Source organism: Euprymna scolopes, chromosome 23, assembly GCF_053919585.1.
Source record: "Euprymna scolopes isolate OS-2025 chromosome 23, ASM5391958v1, whole genome shotgun sequence".
In the NCBI taxonomy this organism is placed as follows: Eukaryota; Metazoa; Mollusca; class Cephalopoda; order Sepiida; family Sepiolidae; genus Euprymna; species Euprymna scolopes.
In genome coordinates, this window is record NC_136504.1 from 11,310,866 (window position 1) to 11,316,905 (window position 6,040).

Consider the following 6,040-nt stretch of genomic DNA (forward strand, 5'->3'; position numbering starts at 1 on the left):
TCTACGAAGGGGGACAGTGCTGCTCTCGTCTTCGCGTGCGCTCTCATCCACCACCTGATGGTTGGGGAAGGCTTCATCTCTGTGGAGGCTACTGATATCAGAGTCACTGCTTGGTAGGGATAGTGCAAACCAAAGCGATGGCCCACTCGTCTCAGAGTCAGAATCACTCTCATCGTCCACTGGAGGTGGTACACGTGTCGCCGGCCGTAGGTCCCTAACGTGACGGGGTACGCCATCGACCTGGACACACTGCTGACTTACCACATCGGTCACTGTGCCCCGTTTATACTTGTCAGTACATCGGTTTCCTGGCGGCTTCACCCAGACAGCATCCCCTTTGGCATATCGATTCCGTTCTATCTCAGTGGCCACAGTTGTATCGGGGTGGATTCCTTTTTCTCGAACACGGTACTGATAGATTGCGTTTGTAGGCGCCGTTCCTGGCGAAACGCCATCCTTTGGCATGAGATTATACCAGTACACAGCTTCTGCAATCGTGCACTGCTTCCTGGCTGCAATTGTTTTGATGCTGCGATGGCTTCTCTCAGCTATACCATTGCTAGAAGGCACATAAGCGCAATCTAAGCCGCAGCCGCACACCCCATTCTTGAAAGAACTGCCTCATCTGATGGCTGCAAAAGGCTGGGTTGTGGTCCGTCAGCACTTAATCTGGCGCACCTCTTTCACAGAACACGGATGACAGCTGGCGAATAATGTTGCAAGAGTCCCGGCGCTCGAGGAGTCTCCAGACTGCGAAACGTGTAGGCCCTCAGTTGATGAGGGTAAGGAAGTGGTTGCCACCGTACTGTGTGATGTCCATGCCCACTCTCTGCCACTTACCACTCACTCCCAACTCTCCTTTTTTCCATCGTGCTGGAGCTGGGTCGATGGATTGGCAGGCCTCGCAACTTTCCACCACTCTTCGGATATCTTTTTTTTTCTACTCCTGGATCAATCATTTTGACAAAGTACAGTGTCCGCTTGATGCCAGGATGTCCACACTGTCGATGAATGTCTATGATACGCGCTGCATCCACATTATACACAACTGCTGCACATGTGTTTTGCAGATTATTAGAATCTCTCCGAGCACCAGCCAGAAGCCATCATTGGGGGACTCTTGTCAAATCATCTGCTCTGTTGAGCGCAGACCTGATCAACACTACGTCCACGATCAGATCGTACTCTGTGATGGTGTCGACCAAGGTGGCAAGCCGTCTTCGAATTAACATCTCACTCGATGCTCGTGTCGTCAGCCGTGCTCTTCCACTTAATGCATCGGTTATCCACCGATGAGTGCATGCCGAGTCAGTCATGATATGTAGAACCTTGGCTTGCCATTGAAGCGCCAAGTTAACGCCCTTCAATGTGGCATCAAGTTCGGCCAGGTTTATGTGCCTCGAATCATTCTCTGGCCGAAGCCAACAGGCATCTTCAATAATGGAATCATTAACTGCAAGGGCAACTCCAAGGGCCAGTGAACTAGCATCCACCCAGACCGTGAACTCATTCCCGCTGACGCACCACTTTGCCTGAACGGGGTCATCACTGGTCACCCTGGACACAGTCTCTGTCAGCATGCTCCTTAGGGTGACATCGTGTACTGCATCGTTCCATCCCGACGACACGGCCGTTGCACGTCTTTTTATGGCTGCCACGGCCACCCTGAGCCAACCGCACACAGGGAAATGGCCTACCATCTTTCCACAAAGCGAAAACACTGTTTGTCGAGTGATGTTTGATGGAACCTTGGGGACGTGACTTCCTCTTCTCCAGAAAGTCCCTCCTTGCTATTGCGCACGTGCAGGCCGAGAACTTTTGCCCCATCGCACAGACGCTCTGGTTCTTTACATGTCAGTCCAAAGCTCTCAAAGTGCATTCTAACCGATTGCGCTGACATGAGGCTCTCATTGACGAATATATCATCGATGTATGTGGATGTTGCCTGTTGCACTGCCTCATCTTGCTGCCGGATAGCATGCATGATTTCTGTTATAATGCCTGGGGCCACATTTAGACCGAACCCTAGCCTGGTTAGACAATATCGGGTTCCTCCAATTTCCACAGTCTGAAATGGCCGCAATTTCTTCTCAATGCGTATTTGCAGATAGGGCATGCGTAGGTCCAGAGTTGCCACGTTCGATCGCTGCTGTCGCCACTCCCTTAATTTGAGTGCACACACATCAGCCCTTGCCGTTTATGTGTCGACATGCTCATTGAGCTCACGGTAGTCTAGGACGGGGCGGACCTTTTGTTTGGTCTCTTGTACGACGGCCATCAAGGGAATCAGCCCTCACGGGGGGCCAAGCTCATCCTCTGGGTATGGAAGAAGTCAGCCATTGTCGATCCACGTTTGCAGTTCTTCTTCATACTGTTCCCTTAGCCACATGGGTGGGGGATATTCCGATAACCGGTTTCGCAAGAATATTGGTGGCTGTGTGGTACTATTTCTTTGTGCCACTGTTTCTAACTCCGCAGCATGACCGGTTGGTTATTTGGCCATATGCGTAGAGATACAAAGAAAAGCCTTCCAATAATTCCCTTTCCTAGAGCTCTCTTTCTTTCCTACACGACCACCATGAAGTGAAGACACATATTCTGTCTCTCCGTAAGTGGGGGAAGCACCCCCTCCCTCAATACTAGTTAGGTTAGTTAGCTTTAAAAAGCCGATTATTCAGATTTTTAATTGTAAAAGTATTTGTAATATATATTTTGTACAATTAAATAGTTATGCTTTATATATATTACAATTGTGTCGCGTGTCGTTTTCTTGTGTCTGCCATGAATGCCTTCATAAATGCCTTCATACATGTCTTAAGTCGAAAGGCGGCCCTGAGGACAAAGAGATGAAGATTCCCACCAGAATGCCACCAGGGTGAAGAGATCATCTTGAGAAAAGAAAGGAGCCACACCCAGACCAACATCTCAGGTATGATTTTCTTCTTGCTACAAAGACCCTAATGACTGGCCCATCTTCATATCTTCCCGAGACCACTTTAAGACATTTACTATAACACGTCTGTCGGTCACACCTCAGTGACCGGCGGATAGTGGTATAAATGATGCACTATGACCAGGATATATTGTTTCCCAGCATGGAAATAATTTCGACACAACCAAAAATAATGACCACTAGACTAATCGAATAAAAAAAATGGTCCACGGTCTTTAAAAACGGAAAAAAAATGAATATTTCAGGCAAAATTTAAAAAAAATGGCAGACCAGTACACACGCGCACAAAAAAAAACGCACTCAAAAAGAAAATTCAGAACCTGAAAAAAAAAATGTTTTTCCACCTACGAAAAAAAAAAATGCAAACAAAAGATCGATTTAAAAAAAAAACAGTATTGAAAATAACCCTTCGAAAAAAAAGTAAGAAATGTGTCCTACACAAAAGAAAAAACAGAGACAAAAAGAAATTGTCTCTAGTATATGCAATATCTCTTTCTCTCTCACGGTTTCTCTCTTTCTGTCTCTCTCAAGATATATATCTATATGTGTGTATATCTATGAATCTTGTTATTACATGAAAGACAAAGAAAAAAAAATCCTTCAAACACGAAGCTCGAAAAATAAATTTAAAAGAGAAAAAACGAAAGAAAAAAAGGATACCTAACATTTTTTTATCTGATCTTTATTTCAGGTTTATAAAAATATAGGACGTTTTAAAGAATGGCTTTTGACTTTGCAAATGTAAGAACTTTGTAGAATGTTAATGACTTTTTCAGGTTGGATTTGAGAAAATGGAACTCTGTTTCAGCACTGTGTTCATGAACAGTTGATATGTCCTTTTTCAGGTTAGGTAACAATTAACGCTGAAACATAAGGGGACTTTTTGATTTGATAATGTTTTTTATTGATATGTTTTGTCTGTTTAAAAGAAAAGGAAGAAAATGTTACTGGAAAAAAAATTGGGGTTAGATAATATGAAAGTTTTGTGTGAGAATGGATTTTACAAAATTGTTCAAAATAAGATTGTTTTTCTATTTTGATATTTTTTTTTAAACTCGTAGAAATGTTAAGTCTACCTGTCACTCATTTGTTTAAAACAATGGCCGCACATGGGAAAGATAAGTGAAGATGACCTCGTCATGGTGTTTGTGAGGGTGTTAAGGGATGGGTGGTAGAACAACGCTACCTGCCTCTGTGTCTCTTCTTCTCTCTCTCTCTCTCTCTCTCTCTCTCTCTCTTTCTCTCATTCCCTTACCTGTTAGCGTGTGTGAGAACGAGAGAGTGACTTTTAAAATTGTCGAAGATTTTTTTTTTGTTATTACGTAATAATGCTATGCAGACTAAATTAAAAAACGTATAGGTCGGCGTGATAAACTCACGTAGAATCCGGCTTAGTGAAATACGTATAGGTCGGCGTGATAAACTCACGTAGAATCCGGCTTAGTGAAATACGTAGCGTAGTTCAAGTTTACGCATAAGGGAGCGTAGTTCAAGTTTACGCATAAATTTATACTTCCATATATTAAATTATGTGAATAAATAAAGGAATCTTATATATATATATATATATATATATATATATATATATATATATATATATATATATATATATATATATATATATAAAAGAAAGAGATTATTCTGTTTCTATTTGTTTTTAAACCCTCCAATTATTGTTTATAAGAAATATTTACAACACGCAGGCGACTTCATTCCATTTTCTTCAAAATCGGAATAATTTATAAATTCACGGGAATATTACTATAAAACACACAATAAGAAACTCAATTTAACTACTTGCAAGTTATTATCCACACAATTTCAAAATAAAACAAGTCATTCTAATGCGTACAATTTATTCTTAAGCATCATCTCAAAAAATCAATAATAATTTCAAACGCTTATAATTTATTATCGAATACAATTTAAAAATCAGAGACAGTCATTTTCAAATTATCTTCATCATTAACACAATTTTGAAATCAAACATAGTCATTTTAAACTCTTGTAAATTATTGAACATAAATTACAGGGTTGGCAGATTTACTCACTCTCGCCCTCGGCTCCCTTGTCTGCCGCCTCCAGTCTCAATATCTTTTTCCTAGAGTGGGTGCGACCTCGGTTGTCCGAATCTTACTATTTGGGGGATCCTGGGCACCACGTCATCCCATTTCCTAATCCTAAGTTTGCGACCTGCGACATCAGTACACCGCTCAAATTTGGGGGCAAAATAACCACACGTCGGACAGATAGCTATCAGGCTCACAGCCTTGTCTCCTACTTTCATTCTGGTTTAGATAGAGTGCATAGTGTGATTTACTAAACCTTCTTGATCGGGTCTTTCTGCCACGTTGGCAATCTTTCGCAACGTTCCCCGGAGCCAAGTCACGCGAGAGAGCCTCCTGTCGTTTCAGCGGTCTGCCCTTAGCGATATCTGCTCTAATGTTTCCGTTTACTAACGCCTTTTCAACGTTACAAGAGGCCATCACTGCTAACATCGCAATTCTTATTGCTAGTTCGGGCATCTCCTCTTCAACCTCCTTCTTCGTCTGCATCTCTCTTATGGCGTCTAAATCAGATCTCTCATATTGGAATTCTTCTACCAGTGACGACCATAGTTGCTTCCAGGACAGCCAAGAATTCTCCCTTAGTCTTCTCTTGATATATCGTGATATATGCCCGTCCATTGCTGCGTATGCACTTAAAACAATACAACTTTTTACTGGTCCATTGCGACCTTTTATCTTACTCTCTCCGCCTACTGTCGACAAACCCTGTTCCAGCTTGAGCACTCATTCCTAAATTATTCAATTACCATTTAACAAACATTCCACGTCCTCAAGTCGACTGCATTAAATTTTCACTTATCTCTTTTCCCCATTTCGACTTTTAAATTCTAACTGTCCACTTGTGTATAACAACAATAATTAACCGTTAATCACCAACCACTTTCCACATGTCTCCTCTAATCAAGAGTTCTACGACACGTTACGGTTCTCTGCTCACGCAACAACTGTTCATTCACAAAGTTTAACGAACTTTTATCTTCTCTGCTGTGTAGAGAATTTACGTTATCTCTCGTTTATT